The sequence below is a fragment of the Rhea pennata genome, chromosome 1 (assembly GCF_028389875.1).
Source record: "Rhea pennata isolate bPtePen1 chromosome 1, bPtePen1.pri, whole genome shotgun sequence".
Taxonomy (NCBI): domain Eukaryota; kingdom Metazoa; phylum Chordata; class Aves; order Rheiformes; family Rheidae; genus Rhea; species Rhea pennata.
Window position 1 is genome coordinate 126213060 of NC_084663.1, and position 19167 is coordinate 126232226.

General features: G+C 37.6%; 1 protein-coding gene across 1 annotated transcript in view; it reads left to right on the plus strand.

Moving 5' to 3' along the window:
- Positions 1-19167, plus strand: part of CFAP47 (cilia and flagella associated protein 47) — a 362418-nt gene that overhangs the window by 290242 nt on the left and 53009 nt on the right. The gene's annotated exons all lie outside the window — the stretch shown is intronic.

Consider the following 19167-nt stretch of genomic DNA (forward strand, 5'->3'; position numbering starts at 1 on the left):
TGGGAAACTGACCTCGCCGGAGGTGTTGCAAGGGTACTATACAAAGGGTGAATGAGTCCATGCAGTGATGCGCTCTTAATCTACTCCAAGGAAATGCTCTGAAGTAAGAGATTAAGTTCAAATAAATAAAGTTATATTTTGGGATTGTCAAGATAAGCAACAAGGTTTTAAGAAATTTTGTGAACTATTAGGTAGAAAAGCATCAATTATTAAAATTCTTAATTAATTTTAAACTGAAGAGCTTCTTAAAAGTGTTTTTTAATGGAAGTGTATTTTTTTTAACAGGTACAAACTGATACACTTGAAAAGCAGACTGTAATTTATTTAAACTGTTATCAGTTTACTTATTTTATCTGTTAAACCTGGCAACCAGTATAGTTTTCTAAAACCCCTTAAAGTACTAGAAAGGAAAAGAATAGGATTGCTAAGAAATTCCTTAGTAAAATAAAACGTTTGTTAGTTTGAAGAATCAGTTAGGGAGAAAAAGAAAAGATAAGAATTTCCAAGAATAAATAAGCTAAGCAATGGATAACTACTGTTATTTTTACTGAATTCACAGAAAACAAAGTAGGAAATAGACTTCACAGTTATTCAACTCTAGAGATACTTATCTTTCTTAAGACTTGCCAATACTTTCAACTGTTTTCTCTAAGAAAGTTGTTCTATTGCAAATTACTATTTTCTGTATTTTCCTATACTGTTCCTGATAGTTTCAAATGTGACAATAAAGTCTAGAAACTATAAAACTGAACCTCTCAAAAAGAATTAAATCATTCAGTTTTAATTGTTGGATTAAATTTTAAATGATATTGTTGGTTACAAGTGATTTAATATAGGATAAGAAAGCAGTTAATTGCATTTGCTGTTGTAATTTTACCAAGATTTATTTATGACTTGCGTATAATAGCAATTTATTTATTCAATTTATCTACTTTTATAGTAGAAGCTTGGATTAATATAGCATTTACTGATAATTTAGAGGATATTAATCATTAAAAGCTATTGATAAAGGTATCTTCATCTATAGAAGTGTAGGAGATGGATAAATTTCTGTATTTATGTAGAATATTTTTATTTTTTGCTTGTTGTTTCTGTAGATAACTTATTATTTTCTAATTTCAAAGCATACAGATAGATTATTCAAATCTTAAAGTATAAAATGAAAAAAATAATTTTGCTTTTCTAGTATCTCATGCAGTTGTATGTGTGAGTCTGTTTCTGTCCATTATAGTAATACACATTAATATAGATCATATTAAACCATACCATTTCCCATGAAGAAATAATATTTAATGCAAATTAAAGACTTAAGTTGAAAAAATGAAATGGAGGGATTTCTTGTTTTCAGTTAATTCAAAAATGTGCCATATACTGGAGTTTTCCTGGAGATGGTACTCAACTATACCTTTTTGTTGAAGAGATTGTTGCAGAACTTACTGTTTCCAGATTTTCTTTTTCTGCTTGGGGGTTACCATGGCTCAACAATATTTCTGGCTGATATATCAAGAAGGATTTAGAACAAAAAGAAGGTGTAACAATTCATCTGGATGTGATATCATTTTCTATAAGTATATTTTATACACGCGTATGCATAGAAGCGGTAACTGTTGTCACAAGATTATTTGTATTTTTTCACAGAGGCTTTGAGGAACTGCCCAAAGCAATCTAATCCATAAAGTACATAGTAAAACTGACAGAGCAATCACTTGGCAGAAATATTAGAGCAGCAAAGCAAGCTTTATAAATTATGCCTTCCACTACTTACTGTTTTATATCTTAAATATTTTCTTGATGTAAATCATCTGCTCTGAAAATTCTGCAGCCTGATCTCTTTTATTGGGAGGTAGTAATACTGGTGAATGCCTGCTTGTTTTGCACCTGTTCTCACTCACAGTTCAGGGGCAATGGAATCATGTTAAGAATCATTTTTGTAGAAAGATTCCATAATTCTTTCCCCTCACACTTAACAGTGTCTGAAGTGTGGATACACAGATCTTGGGGTTTAGGTGCAACAAAGACGGCATCCCCCTCTCTTAGCTACAATGAAGAAGAGTACTCTGAAAGCATGCCAGAATGAAATTTTCTTCTTACTACACTAGTTGGAATATGATTTTATATGATCATTTTATGAGCAATGTTTACACTGCTGGAAAAAAAATGAGCTTGCTGCTTATTAATTACTTATTTTTCCTCACTGACTCTTTTTTGAACAATCAAAAAATTAAAGGGACAGATATGAGAAAATAGGAGGAAAGCTGAGAATCTTGGAAGCATTTTTTTGTCATACTTTTACAAAGAACAGAAAAATGCTAGGCATGCTGTGAAATTGTTACTCTTGGTAGGCTATCTTTTTTTTTTCTGCCTGGATTTCATAATCAGTGGCAAGAGAAGTAATCTTGAACTGCTTGTTACTGTTTCTCAGCAACCCATGCTGTTTTGTTACACCCGCTTCTAATACTGAAGCTGTGATCCCATTTTATATCCAACTTGCAGTCTTAGCACTTTATGACTTAGCATATTTCATTGATGTTACAGCCGCTCTAAAAGCTTGTCTGCCTTGAATGTTTTGGCATAGCATCAAACAGGAAGAGTAAAGGGGGCAGTTAGCAAAACCTAGTTTCTTAGATATCTCTCTGCACAGTTCGGCACAAATTTTAAATTTTCTTTATTTTAGAGCTATCATATAACTTGTTCTTTATATATCTCTTTTCTTGTTTTACTGAAGTATCTGTGATTATCTATTTAATTTTTCCCTCCAAACTTTGTATTGATAAACTGCCTGCAGCATTAAACTACTTTGATGGCAATCAAATTTTAGATACTAAAATTCTATGTATGCACTTAGAAAGCATGCTACTATTATAGTTTCATGTTTTATTAGACAGTATTTGAGAAAGCATTTTGGTGTACTTTTATGCTATGTACAGTCCACTATGATTGTCAATAATTCAGCTTTTAGACTATTTTCACCTAAGAAACAGCATAAATAACTCAAATAACTTTCCCTAAAATGTCAGATTTAAAGACTTAATCCTTTAATTCTATATTTATTTGCATCTATTTTGTTCTTAAAGTAATTCTGTATGTGCAGTTCATTTATTTCTTGTGATTGTTTTCAAAGACTAAAAGACAACATCAAAACTAACATACTTTTTTCTGGTTTTCTTTGTTCCTTGGAGGACTCCATCTCTTTCTCATTTATGATGCTTTTGTTATTACAAAAAGACTAGAAGAGCTGGAAGAAAGAGTTGTGAGAAATCTCCATTCTCATTGACTGTTTTGGAATGGTGTTGGAAAACGCTGAGCTTTCTTTTCTCTTCCATTGCATCCTGCAACCAGGGTTTGGTCACTTGAAATGACTAGAAATAATTTTATGTCTTACATCAGCAATTCTATCATTAAGCAGTCAATACTCATATAGTGAATGGAAAGGAGCATTCAGTAAGTTAAAAGACTTAACAACCATGCACATGCCTAACAGTGTAATATCCATTTTTTATCTTCAGAAACTGTCACAAATAATTAATTAAGCTTGAGAACAAAGAAAACACATCTGAACTGCTTGAGGCTACTCAACAATCAGAGGCTCAGTTAGGCAATGTTTACATTAACCAGTAGCTAAAAACCAGTGACTAAAACTGATTCTTAGAGCCTAATATCCATACTCTGTATGTTACAGAGATTTCCTCTAGGTCTTTCTCCAGTCTTATCTCAGGGACTGCATGATTCTGAGTGGATGAAACACATATTTTGGTCTACTTCAGTCCCCAAAGAACCCAGTTTCTAATGCTCACAGAGCAGGTATTAGCATCTGGAAAATGAAATTCATGGTTTTGGATGTATATTTTCTTGATTATCCTTCAATTAGAATAATAACTTCTAGTCTGGAGTTATATGAAAAGAATATATCTTTTTGCAGTGGAGTGGCAATAGTGAATAATACTGAATTTGAATGCTTGACTTAGTCTGCAAATTATGTAAACTCTTTTCATACCTAGGTAGAGCAGTTGGAATTGCAGTTTAATGTAGGCTGTCCTAGACCATAGGGATGAGGTTATTGGTTTGAGTTTTGTCTTCTCCCAATGGCTCTTTTGCTGACCAAATATTTCTGCAGCATGCTATGTTACAGCTAGGTTAACTGTTTCAGCACTGAGCACAATTTATGCAAAAGGCTTTGCAGTTGGATGTTAGACCTCAGTCTTGCTCTTCAGATCTAGGGCTATAAAACCATTTGGGTGATTTCTTAACAGATGGAGAAAAAATAAGGTCAGAAAAGGGTGATTGCATGGAGCAGACAGTCTTGAAGTAAACCATCAGTTGCTCTGACTGGTACTGTTCTGCAAGTTGTGAGTGCATTTAAGTTATGGGACTGCAGCTCATCTTGGGTTTTGTACTTGAGCTGCAATTGCCTGAGACAGAACATTTATATGTTCTCCCTCTGGGCAGTGTTTCCTGTCTCACAGTGAAAGTTTTTGCAGGCTGACTCAAAGTTGGTCTTGGAATCCATGTATGTTGCACGGGCAATGCCATCTGTGCTGTTTGGTTTTGTCGTGGAAGGATAGTCAGAGCTAGAGAATCCCATTGGTCCTGTTGATCAGTTTAGCAGAAAAGATGATGAACCTGTCATTTCTTCATACTCTCAGTAGCATCCTCTGATAACATTACTATCCTCAGAATGCTTGGGCCTCTGTGGTTTGCATATCAAACTTAATCTTGGTTTGTAAGCTCAGAAGCAGTAACCAAATTCAGTGAACCTGCTGAGTCCCTGAGGGGCTTTGATAGCAAAATGCAGCCTTTCTTTTGGGAAGCGGTCACAGTTTGGTGGATCAGGCCATACTTTGAGATGGCCCAATTTTTATCCTGCTTCTTCTTATGTATCCATAAGACAAAGCTGACCCTGAAATTCTTTTAGGCATCTTCTCTCTTCTAATAATTAGAAAACTCTGTGCCTCTTCCTGAGATGACAGGGGTCCAAGATCATCTGCTGAATCAATTCCATGGGCAAAGGAAGGTTTAACTTCAGTTCTGCTATATTGCTAGAACATTGGCTGGCTTCTTGCAGACCAGATCTTAATGGAGAGAAACTGGTTGTTGGGTTCCTAGTAGAATAATTTATGGGCCACATGCCCTCAGCACCCATCAGTGAGAGGAAAGTTTGCTGTCAGTCTGTATTTCTCCGTACGCTGGTGGATTGTCCCTGCCTGATGGAGGTGCCTTAGAGTGGCTGGTCTACCCAAGGCAAGAAAAGGCCCGGAATTTCATGAGAATATTATGGTACTGTCTTCACTGATAGTGTCCTGTGGATGATAAGAGCTGGCTGTCCTCCAGCCTATGGGTTATGAGATTTCTTCCTTGATGGATCATATTTTTGGTGGGGGGAAGGGCATCTTTTACTCTGCACAAAGGAACTCTGCAAGCAGGATGTATACAATTTAAGAGTAAATAGCTGTAGTTTATTTGCTAATTATCAGCTAATACGTATAGCAGATAACTAGGACTAACATGTTTTCAGGCTGGGCATTAATATGCTCACCATTCCCAGTGAGATGCATGATGTGTCTTTGTCTTGTTGTTATCAGTCATTTGGGGAAGGGTCAGCCTCTGCTGCTTCTTGGAATGGGCTGATCCATGATGTTGCGGAGTTGCCACCTTCTATTTCTTTCCTTTCTTTTCCTTGATTTTTGTATGTTTTCATTTCAATAGTGTCCTGATGAAGTCTTGACCTGTTACTACCTTCTCAGCATTTCTGTCTGTTTTTATTTTTCTTATCTTGTGTATGACTATTGCCATGTTTGAACCTTCAGCTAGCATTTTTCTTGGTTCTGATATCTCTGAAGGTCTATCATGACACCCCAAAGCTTGTATAGAAGCATATTTGCTTTATGAAATTCCCAGCAGAAGATGAAGACATGCTCCATTCTGCTCCGTGTATGTAGCAGTTTACTGGTTACTGAGTCACCCTGGGCTACCTCTCTCAGCCAAATGAAACCATTATAAAAGCATGGTGTTCTCACATTACTGCTGACCAAGAAGCAAGTTTTAAAGGAGAGTCTCAAGACTGGGACTGTTTTATTAAAAAGAAAGTGTCAGTGTGGAGACGTGACATGACAATAGGCGTGATGCAGCCTAAACTGTATTTATGTCCTGAAAGATATGCTAATAAAAATCAATGCATTCTAGGTGATGGCACTCTTGAGTGCAGCTTGTCTCTACTGCCGACATGGAAACCTTGGAGAGCTATCTAAACCTACCACACATTCAAGGCTTTCCTCACCTGAGGAAATCAGTAATCAACAGCAGGGATGTTTTTGTGTCACGCTTTAAGGCACTCTTGCAAATTGACTGTAGGGATGAATAGTTGGGGAATCTGTGCTCAAAAATATTCTTACAGGAAAGTGCAGATACAGGCAGTGAGATTTAAGCTTGTACATTTTTCAGCACTGAAACAGGTACGCTTGGTATACTTGGTACAAAAAAATGTGAATTTTTTCTAATATAAGGAACCATAAAACTTAAAGATTTTTTCTTAGTACTTTCCTGGAAAAATTGGCATATTTTACGCATTTTCTATATCTTTACAGGGTCTATTTTATGCATTCATTCTACTTTATGTACTGTGTTACTTTATGTACAAATTATATGATAGAGACATATCTATATTTGTGTTTGGGAATCAGATGACTGACTGAAATAATCTGAAGTGAATAAAGTGAAATGCAGCACTGTAAAAAGAAACAGAAAATAATGATTAGTGTTCTTTTAAAAAGAATACTTGAATTCAAAAAGTAGAACAGTACCTTCTCCTGGCCATATTAGGAAATCGTTTATCTACTTCAGCACGTTCTCCTGATATTGGAAAAGGAGAGAGAAGAAAAAGGATATTCATGATACAAATAAGAGACAGGAGATGTCAGAAAGCCATCTTTTGCCTAGTCTTATGCAAATCCACATAAGACTTCTCATGTGGATTTATTGTGGAAGATAGATTTTCAAGATATAATTACTTCACAGATTTAAGCTAGGCTGTGTAGTAGGTTTCATCAGAATTTCATGATTTGTTAGTGAACATCTAGAGTATAGCACTTCAGAGCATTTAAACCATGCAAATCAGCCTCAAGGGAGACTATTATTTCACATTATCTGAGGTTACTTCTTTATTTAAAAAAAAATCTGCTGTGTTTTAGAACTTGATAAGAAATTATCTCCCTTAGTTTCAATGGAACTATAAACTGAAAAGATAATTAATTCCTTCTTAGAATAGCATATTGCTGCTAATCTATTTGATAACAGCTGTGGATGGACAAGATTGTTTCAGTGTGTGTCCTCGAATAAGATAGAATTACTCACTTCCTTTCCTCCCCTTCTCCCAGATTTTGCTTCTAGGCTTGACCTGTTTATGCACTAAACCCAATGAAAACTCCAGAGACATATGTTTGTTTCATCCTGTAAATTAATCAGCAAATGTGTTACTACCCCTAGATTAGCTATAAAAAATTTATCTGCACTTGTGTTTGCAGCCACACAGGCACAGTATGGAAATGACCAGCAATATCAAACAAGTTCCTTGAGCAGCTGAATTTAAAAAGCTTGATTTTTCTACACACTTCTGTCTTATACTCATTTCACTCATCCTTCTCCACTCTTGGAATAACCACAGTATGTCTCTGTTTCCTATGAGTTTGTCCTTGCAAGATAACACATCCCTGCTCCACCCCATACTATATGCTATATGCTATAACTTCCACCTATCTCTAACCAAACCATTGATTTCCTTTTTGAGAGCTATAATTGTTGAGTCTGTGATGTAGCTTTTGCTTCATTGGTGTTTTGAAGTTAACTTTTCTTATCTATGCAGCCATTGAGCTTTACTAAGGATTGAAAGAGTATAGAGACCTATGTCTAACTTTCAAGAAAGTTCCTCCCTCCACCCTCCAAAAAGAAAAAACCCTACTGGTACTCATATTGATAGAGAAATGGATGTAAAGATGCAACAATTCCAAAGATCTTTTTTTCCATAGGAAGAGGCTGAAAACAGTTTTGGTTTGAGGGGTTTAAGGGAAGAAGAGCTGGTTTGTTTGAAATTTAATGTCTTAAAAATAAAAGAACCCCTATATTCTGTCCTAGAAAGAAGAGAGAATTCAAATGTCTATTTTATTAAGTAACTGTCAGGGGACATATTTCATTTTAAGCATAAATGCTAGAAGGTCATATTGAAACTGAGCTTTCAACCTTAAAGTTTTATGCCTTTTTTTTTTTTTTTTAAATCACAAAATCGGTAAGGTTGGAAGGGACCTCTGTCCCCTTTGACACCCTCCCTTCAGGTACTTGTGTACATTGATAAGATCCCCCCTCAGTCTTCTCTTCCCCAGGCTGAAGAGGCCCAGCTCTCACAGCCGTTCCTCCTAGGGCAGATGCTGCAGCCCTCTGATCATTTTGTAGCCCTATACTGGACTCTCTCCTGTAGCTCCATGTCTCTCTTGTAGAGGGGAGCCCAGAACTGGACACAGTGCTCAAGATGAGACCTCTCCAGGGCTTAGTAGCGGGGTAGGATCACCTCCCTCAGCCTGCTGGCAACACTCTTCCTAATGTACCCCAGGATACCATTGGCTTTCTGGACCACAAGGGCACTTTGCTGACTCATGGTCAACTTGTCATCCACCAGCACTCCCAGGTCCTTCTCTGCAGAGCTGCTCTCCAGAAGGTCAGCCCCCAGCTTGTCCTGGTGCCTAGCGTTATTTTTCCCTAGGTGCAGGACTCTGTACTTGCTCTTGTTGAACCTCATGAAGTACCTCTCTGCCCAGCTCTCCAGCCTGCCCAGGTCTCTCTGAATGGCAGCACAGCCCTCAGGTATGTCAGCCACTCCTCTCAGCTTGGTATCATCAGCAAACTTCCTGAGGATGCACTTCATCCCCTCATCCAGGTCATTGATGAAGAAGTTGAACAGGATGGGACCCAGGACTGAGCCCTGGGGGATGCCACTAGCCACAGGCCTTCAACTAGACACCACGCCACTGATGACGACGCTGTGAGCTCTGCCTTTCAGCCAGTTCTCAATCCACCTCACTGTCCACTCATCTAACGCACACTTCCAGAGCTTGCCTAGGAGGATGTTATGGGAGACAGTGTCAAAAGCCCTGCTGAAGTCAAGGTACACAACGTCCACTGCTCTGCCCTCATCTACCCAGACAGTCAGTCTGATGTAGAAGGCTATCAGGTTGTTTAAGCAGGATTTCCCCTTGGTGAATCTATGCTGGCTACTCCTGATCACTTTCTTCTCCTCCATATGTCTGGAGATGACATCCAGAAGGAGCTGCTCCATCACCTTTCCAGGGATGGAGGTGAGGCTGACCGGCCTATAGTTGCCTGGGTCCTACTTCTTGCCCTTTTTGAAGACTGGAGTGACACTGGCTTTCTTCCAGTCCTCAGGCACCTCTCCAGTTCTCCAGGACTTTTCAAATATGATGGAGAGCGGCCTGGCAACAATATCAGTATAGATACCCTCACAGATACCCTCAGTATCTGTGGGTGCATCCCATCCAGGCCCATGGATTTGTGGATGTCAAGCTTGCCCAGAAGATCTCTAACCTGATCCTCTTTGACCAAAGGAGTCTTCCCTTCTCCAGACTTTCTCCCTTGTCTCCAGGCTCTGGGATTCCTGGGGCTGCCCTTAGCAGTGAAGACTGAAGCAAAGAAAGCATTCAGTAATTCTGCCTTCTCTGTATCCCTTGTCACCAGGGCCCCCGCCCCATTCAGTAGCGGGCCCACATTTTCCTGAGTCCTCCTCTTGCTGCTGATGTATTTGAAGAAGTCCTTCCTGTTGTCCTTGACATCCCTTGCAAGACTCAATTCCAACTGAGCTTTAGCCTTCCTCGCAGCATCTCTACATACTCTGACTGCATTCCTGTAATTCTCCCAAGCAGCCTGTCCCCTCTTCCACATTCTGTGTACTTTCTTCTTCTGTCTGAATGTGGCTAAGAGCTCCTTGCTCACCCATGCAGGTCTCCTGCCCCTTTTGCTGCACTTCTTACTCACAGGGATGCGCTGCTCTTGAGCTTGGAGGAAGTGATGTTTGAATACTAGCCAGCTCTCCTGGATCCCCCTTCCTTCTAGGGCCTTAACCCATGAGATTCCTCCAAGTAGGTCTCTGAAGAGCCCAAAGTCCACTCTCCTGAAGTCCAGGGTTGCAATCCTTGTTGCCTTACTTCTTTACTGCAGGATCTTGAACTCCACCATCTTATGGTCACTGTAGCCAAGGCTGCCCCCAACCTTCACATCTCCAACCAGTCCTTCTTTGTTGGTTAGGATAAGATGTCCTCAACAAGTACAGATATTTTTTTCTACACTGAGTTTTTCCAGAGTCTTTTTGTAAAATGTTTTTATTGTTTATTTATTTTTTATTTGATATTTTATTTTTGCAAAGAATTTGAAAAAATTACACTGCGATGAAAAATGGGGTCTCAAATACAAGTCAAAAGCTGAGTAAAGGTCAAATTCCATATATAGTGTGCACATTGTAACTAAATAACATGTCTTACCAACAAATTTTAAAGTCAGTGAAGCCTTAAGCCGTAAGACTTCTCTTAATCAGAATTTGATTTAGCTGGCTTGCCTGAGCATTTTGTACCTTGGCTTCCTTTTTAAAAAAATCATTTTCCATATATTAAACTTTTCATTTATCTATTTCAGTATGAGGTTCTGATCCCTGCTCCTACCTCTTTCTTCTCCTGAGTGTTACTAAGTGTTCTTAGAAGTCCAGGCTCCCATGCCAGCATAAGGAATCACTAGGCACAGTTACCTACCATGGCAGCAATAAGACTTTTCTGAGAATTCTGGGTGCCGATAGTTCAAAGGACTCTATAGCAGGGGTGTGCCTGGAGTCTCTTTTGCACTTCAGTGTAATGTAGTACAGACAATAAGTTAACAGGTTTATCTTTTTTTAAAAAAAAGTCTTGTGTTTATGTAAAAACCAGTAACAGAAATCAAATATAAACATATCATTCCATGACTATCTTGTCAAACTCTTAACTTTGCTTTTACATGTTTTCCAGAGCTCTATGATTTCTTTTGTCTACCTTCTCCATCTTTAATTCTATTTGACAACCCTTCAAGAAATATATATGTATATATGTTGCTTTCTGAGAGTGTTCTTATATTGCAGTCTTAGCTGCAGTTCCATGCTATTTCCATCTGAATTGCACTCAGCAAAGAATAGAAAGGAAAGAGGCTTTTAAAAAATTTAGTCAGCAAGTCCTCAGGACTGGTTATATGAATTAATTAGGAATTGAAGTGTTGGAATGCAATAGCCATGGAGACATTTATTTTCTGCTTGTTAGTGTAGTCAGTTGACTTGGCTTTAGTTTACCAGTATATATATTGGGTAGATCCAAAATTGTTGTCTGAGAGGGTCTTTGACATAATGAAAGATTTATTATCCTTGAAACACAAAGTAATCATCAGACTGTTAGAAATAACTACATCCAATGGACTTTGTGACATTAGGTAGTTCTTTTTCCGCTTCTGTTGGAACTGAATTTGACCCAGGGGCTTTTCCCATCCATCTGGCAGCCAGGCTGAGCACTTATTTCCCGTAAGCACACAGACTGGCAGGCATGTGCAAACACAGCCAACCACACAGATCAACACAGAGAGCAGTGGCCTGCCAGCACCACTGTAAAAACGAGCAGCACTCATGTAAGCCTGAACAGCATGGACAACTTGATGTCCTGTTTGGCTGATCAGGACTGAAACGTGTTGGAGGTGCCTACACACACTCTTACTCCTGATGCACAAACACACTCACTGATTCTTTGAATGGTCTTTTAAGTACATCTGATATTCATGCCTAGACCACTCATCCAGTCACTGGCTCAGACCTTGGGTCTTCTGGGTGCTGGTCTGCTCCTACTCTCTGGCTAAGGCAACTCAAAGTTCACTAACAGAACATGCACACACATTTATTTATGCACCTCATAAGCATACACGTGTTCACTGATCTCTTGAGTACTAACACAGATTTAAGTCTGTCCTGTACGCAGACACTAGCCCTGACCTTCACTCTTTCCAGATGCTGGTTTCCTCTTACATGCTGGATAGTCTGACTTAGTGTTTGCTAGCAGTTGACGCCCGCCCACCCAGGCAAAACACCTGTCTCTCCAGTAACTTGTCTTAGATTTAATCTTTCCTGTAGCTGGTACCCAGACTGTACTCTGCTTGCTGGCTACTCTGATTTGAACTTCACTAGTGGTTCGTGCACAGAGGCTCAGAATAGGAGTGCACTTACACTGAAGACGGTTAGAATAGGATTTAATAATCAAGCATGAGGTTCAGTCAGACAAGTTTACTGAGCAACAGCTTCTTACATGACCAGCGTCTTTGCTCTTTGTTTATCTCTGTTTTCCCATGCTTGTTCCATTCTGATCCAGCATGATCCCCCCTCTTTACCTCCTCTGTTCCCTCCCCTAAACATCTCATGGTAGTTTTGTACAACCCTAAAAGTATCTCTGCTCCATCCCTAATGTCTTTACTCGCTTTGTCCAGATAGACATAACTAACAGAGCTAAATTGTGTGTATGTACCATAGCTTTTCAAATGAAAAGTCTTAATGCTTTAACGTGGGCAAATGTATTAGTCTTGTTCACGGAAACAGTTTGCAAATTTTTTGCTGCAGTTTGAAAAATATGGTTTGAGACTGACATCAGCATGGTAATCATAGCTTAAGTATCTACATGGCAAAATAGTGATTTATTAAAGGCAGATTTTTACAGTGGGAAAGATATATTTGTAAATATGAAAGATACCAATTTTATTTCCACCACACTTAAACAATATGCTTAGTTTTGTGGTAGAGTATGCGATTAGTTGAAAAAACAGCTACTAGCAGTCACTATCAGGAGTCAGACATGACTCCTGCCTGATTCATGATAGAGAAAGGTGCATTTGGTTCTGACTGGTGGGTGAAATTCTTGATTCAATAAGATAGTATATTTAATTTGAAGCATATAAGACAATGCCTAAGGAGCAAAGAACTTCAATTTAAGCATGCGTTCCAATTGCAGCAAAGTTACAGGAAATGCATGTGTTAGCACATGTTCTAATTGCTGTGGTATGAATTGAGGTGGGATTATTTATTTTGATAAATGCTTCAGTGTGCAAGTGTCTGTATGTTTACCTTAAAGTTATATATTTCTCCTTGCTGACAAGATAGTGTTCAAACTAAGCTGGATCAATAATACTATAGTTTCAGTTTGGCAAATGGAGTAATTTAAATTGTTCACTGTAGGAGAGGAACAATTTAATTAAAATGAACATCATATTCTTAGTACTCTGTTGCTTTAATTCTCTTCCCTTGATATTTTGTCATACTTTTACTAAGATTAACAAAGTATTCACAATTTTTTTTATAGTGAAGGTAATAAATTATTCACATTCTTATTAAAATTTGATATCTTTCAGTTACAAGAGGGAATTAGATTCCCCGATTTACTTTTCTGTCACAAAGCCTGGATGATTAGGCAAGCCCTAATTTGATTTGATAAAGCCACTGGGATTGTACCTACTAGTGTATGTGCAAGAAGCCGGCTTATCACTGGTACTTCTCTCTTCTCTATGCAAGTCTCAGTAAAATTTATTTTCTCTTCTGCCTTTTATGATGCATACATGATCATATTTGTATCTTTCATGATATTTATGATAGAATCTTTCAAGTTTACATGAAAATTGGTTTGATACCTTCGTTCACTAACGTCAGTAGTGATTATGTTGAATTTACAAGAATATTTAGGTTTAAACAATATTTATTTCTTTGAAGATTTGTATCATTGCTACCAGTCCAAAAAAATTGAAGGGGGGAAAAAAAAATGAGGGCGCTACTGCCACATTTGCAGTGCTTCAGACAGGAAGACATGCTTTAAGTGTAACTGAATCTTTGCCTCTACTCTATTTAATGCTTATTCTGCTTCTAAATCATAGTACATAAGGCAGCAGAGAGGATTTTGACATTAAGTGTGGAATATCATTTGGACATTTTGGGGGAAATATGGAACACAGATTTTTGTTACAATTAGATGAGAAGCATTTGAATCATGATCTTTTGTAATAAAAGAGTCACAGCCATCGAAACATGCAACATAAAATAGTTAAGTAGCATAAGCAGCTAATGAAAGTAAACTGAAACTTAGGTGATTTCCACTGTCACATTTTGTTGAGGGTCCTGATAAGGTGTATAGGTGTACTAAACTTTACAGTGACTCTTTTGAAATAAAAAGTAGAGGTTTGAATTGTAAGCACATCCTCTTTTTTTTTCATTATTCTTTGATGAAACATTTAGAAAGCAATTTTCATAGAGCGAGCCTAAATGGAGGCTCAGAATGCAAACTGTTCCATGCAATTGTCAGTAAGTCCTTGAAACTTTCTTGATGTGACTCAGTTTCTTTTATCTGTAAGTAGGTACTATTAGCTTCCTCATTAAGGTGTTATTGAGTCATGTTCAGAGGTCTAACAAATTCAAAGTTTCAGTAACACAAGAGAGCTTCTTGTAATGGTTTAACAGTACTTACTAAATGCAAATCATGTTTTCAGATTTCATTGTTTGTGTTGTAAGAGTCTTAATGCTAAATTTACTTTTTTGTAAATTGAAGTGAAAATCACAGTATTGCAATAACTTTTGATGTCAAATTCTCTAACCTTTATCTGATTGCTTTACAAGCACTGAAAATCCCTTACACATTAAATCTTTTTCTCCTGCACCATAGATTTTAAGATAAACCAGAGGGTAATAGCCCATAAAAATTGATCTCTATTAATTACAGGTAGCACTGCCTGTTTCACAATGAATACCAATGTTGTAAACTAATCCCACAGCTTTGCTGCCATTTGTATTACCTCTGCTACATGCAAGCGGCAGAAATCACCAGCTGAAACCTGTGCAGTCCTATTAAGGACTGTTATAGATCCTTTTTGCTAGCTATTGTATAAATTTTTTTCTTTTCGACTAAATAAGAAAATAAGGAGTTGATTGTTGACAAGAAATGTTATTCAGACCTTTATGAGTAACACGTTAACTTTTCTGCTTGAACAAACATGCAGTTCATTCTTTTCACTCACAATAGCACAAGACCGTAGTATACAATAATAGTGCAATGCCAGTAGCTATTGAGGAAACTTTGGTTGATCCTTATCTTTCCAGCTTGCTTTACATCTCTTCAGCTGTAAAATGACCACTGTATCCTGTTGGTCTTTTCTTTCTATTGATTTGCCCCTTTTCCAAGTCAAGGGTGTATTTTTGCATTATTTTTGTTTCTTGCATCCAGGGACTTAGCTAACTCTTCCAACTCTAAATTAAGGAGTTTCATACCTGTTGGTACCTCTGGCTGTTATTGATTAGAGTAATAGAGGCTTTTCAAACTTCTTGGAATCTGTTTACTCATAAATTAGTTCCTTCCTGATATGCAGTGTTAGTTAGCCTGTGTTGTATTGGTCAGATGTTGCAATGCTCATTAGCAATATTTTGTTTATATTTGCTTGCTACAGAGGCCTTTAAATGGGCTAATCAAGTGATTTAACACAAACATAGTATTGTAACAAATCATAACTATGCAAGGTAATGTTTTGAATTGAACATTCTTAATTTACCTATATAACCTTGATATATTTCATCAGTGTTTTCGTAAGTAGTTGCATATTAAGTTTTTTCTGCCCCCCCTTTTTTTTTCCTCAACAGAAATCCTTCAGAGTAGTCTGGGAATATTTTACCTCTACAATATTTTAGGAGTGAATTCTTCATTACTTGCAGAGTTGGAATCATACTAGTAGATTATATTATGAAACAGGGTTTCATTATGTATTATTTTAATACTGAATTTCTTCCTACAGTTTCATTCTGATGAATTTTGAAAAGCCTTTTAAAATCTCATTTTGAAAAGATTCTTTTAAGCCTGTTTGTGTGACTTTCTTTGACGTTAGTGGAGCACAAAAAAGGGAAGGAATAAATGAGACACAGGCAAGATCCCCAATTAGATAAGTTATTTGTACTAATTCTGGGAATCTGAATAATTTTTTGCCTCACTGGAACACTAAACTGAAATATTTTTCTGTTTATTTTTATTCATTTTAATCATTGTTAAAAGCAAGAGTATCATTTTAGCACATGAAATTCAGATACCTTTGCCATACTTAAGTCAGAATTTGCTCTTCTAAAACCTGAGAACATATTAAAAGAACCTTGACTGTCCCTTGAGATTTCACACTTTCTTTACAAAGATTCTTTCTCTGAAGTGTATTAGGCCCTCTGTAACCTTGTGCTAGGGAAAATTGCCAGGAATAATATGTATTGATAAAATAACATACAATATAAATAAGGCTTTTGACACTGTCTCCTGTATCATCCTCGTAAGTAAGCTCAAGAAGTGCAGGTTAGGTGAGTGGACAGTGAGGTGGATTGAGAACTGACTGAATGGTCAGAGTGTTGGGATCAGTGGTGCAAAGTCTAGTTGGAGGCCTGTAGCTAGTGGGCTTCCCTCGGGGTCAGTACTGGGGCCAGTTTTGTTCAAGTTATTTATTGCTGACATGGATGAAGGGACAGAGTGCTCCCTCAGCAAGTTTGCTGATGATACAAAAATGGGAAGAATGGCTGATGCAATCAGGAGGAGAGGACTGTGCTAGCATACAGAGAGACCTTGACAGGCTGGAGAGATGGTCATAGAGGAACCTCATGAGGTTCAACAAAGGGAAGTGAAGAGTTCTGCACCTAGGGAGTTGCACCCCATGCACCAGTAGAGGCTGCAGGCTGATCTGCTGGAAAGCAGCACTGTGGAGAAGGACCTGGGTGGAAAAGTTAACCATGAGCTGGCAGCATCCTGGGGTGCATTAGGAAGAGAATATTCAGCAGGTCAAGGGAGGTGATCCTCCCCCTCTACTCAGGCCTGGTGAGGCTGCATCTGGAATACTGGAATATCTGGAATGTGGGCTCCTCAATACAAGAGAGACATGGAGCTACTAGAGGGAGTCCAGAGGAGGGCTACCAAGATCATTAAGGGACTGGAGCATCTCTTATATGAGGAGAGGCTGAGAAAACTGGGACAGTTCAGCCTGGAGAAGAGAAGACTGAGAGTGGATCTTACCAATGTGTATAAGTATCTGAAGGGAGGGTGTAGAAAGAATGGGGCCAGACTCTCTTCAGTGGTGCCCAGTGATAGGATGAGAGGCAACAGGCATAAATTGAAATACAGGAAGTTCTGTCTAATAAGGGAAAAATTTCCTTATTGTGAGGGTAACAGAGCACTGGACCAGATTGCCCAGAGAGGTTGTGGAGTCTTCTTCTCTGGAGGTATTCAAAACCCGCCTGGATGCAATCCTGTGCAACATGCTCTAGGTGAAGCTGCTTGGGCAGGGAGGTCGGACTAGATGATCTCCAGAAGTCCCTTCCAATCTCAGCCAATCCGTGTTAAATTAATCCCCTGTGTGATCTATCTGGAAACTGGAAAACCCCAAAATGTTGTTGTGGAGGAGACCGAGTGTCATTTTCTAGAAGAAATAGCTATTCAAACAGGAAGGAGTATTAGGATGGGAAGTTGCCTAAGTGTCAGGCTGAGGGAAAAATCCTACTTTCAGCAAGTGATTTCCTAATTTAACACACGCAACAATTCTTTCAAAATCAGTTAATTGTATGCACTGATTAAGTGTGTGTTCTGCACTTAAAGGCTTAAAAGAGGACTGGCCTTACTTGAATATGTGTTGATGCTCAAAAATAGGACAGTGATTTGATATGCTAGTACAACCTCTTGTCAAAAAAAATTAAAATAACACCCAAAGTTCTTTTCTGTAGTATTGTTTCCTAAGGATAGTGACTATATACTTATATATATCCAAAATAATTGCTGTGGCAGAGTTTACTGAAAGATATAAAATACATAGTGATTTTTTTTTAGTAGAAATTTGATTTTTCCTAGAAGCCTTTTTCAGATGAATTGTACTCTCTCTCTTTCTCTCTCAAATAGTGTTGTATATCATTTGATTAAAGAATATCGATACAGAAAATGTCTTGATAGAACAATTTCCAGTGCTCACAAGCTGCAATTTATAATTTAAATGAGAGAGTTTCTGTTGCTTTAGCTTTTTCTGAGCTTTTTGTGAAGTAAGCGGTTAGACTTGCCATAAGAAATCTCTGTTCCCCATTAATCAGGATAGTCTCAGATTGGCTCAAGGAATGCTTAGTAACTAGGAAAAAGTAACTATGTAATTTTAAAAATATTGAATATTTGCAATCTAAAATTATTCTGATATGCTAACCTACTGTTGTAGCAGAATATACCAATCAGAAAAAGAAACTTCATTTCAAAGGTGAATTTTCTTGCTCAGAACTCCTCATTCTGATATTTAACCAAATAGATAATTTAACTTAATTTAAACTAATTATCAACTATGAATTCTAAAAGTATATCCTTATAACTATTATGAGATGATATTGTTGGCCACAGAAAAGATGTCACTTTTGAAAAAATACACTTTGCCATTATAACTATATCATAGCTCTCTGAAATTTGCTTTTAAATGACTGGAGTTCTCTAGAATGTGCTATGCAACTTTTGCTTGCTAATCCATTTCTACCTAACAAACATGATTTTTTTCCTACTTTTTTTAGAAAAATACACTTCCTTCTAGAAAATAAGATATCTCAAATTCTTTACAAATCTTAGAATAAAAGTGGTCTTACTCTCAGAGAACTTGTGAAGGACCTTTAGATATTACCAGATTATGATCATATCATTTCACTGGTTCAGCTTTCAGCTTCTGCTCCATTCTGTCGTCATTCTTATGAATTGAGAAATTATATTTTCTGTTCAATTGTGGGATTCAGCTGAAGAATTACTATCAGTTGTTTGAAACAGCGACATATTAAGAGATCAAGTGAATTATTTTTCCTGTATTAAGATGGAGGAATGGTAATCTCTGTAGGAATTAATATATTCCACTCAAAGTATACTTTTGGATAACACATTTTAAAAAGATATATATCTAAGAGTACATATGCTCCCCATCATTCTATTCTTCCTAGACTAGGATTTTGGAAAATTGCATAGGCATTTAAGCTAGGATTTGGTTAAGTCAAGATTTGTTAGTTGATTGCTATTATATAGCTACAAAAAACACATATACATCATGTAGGTCTCT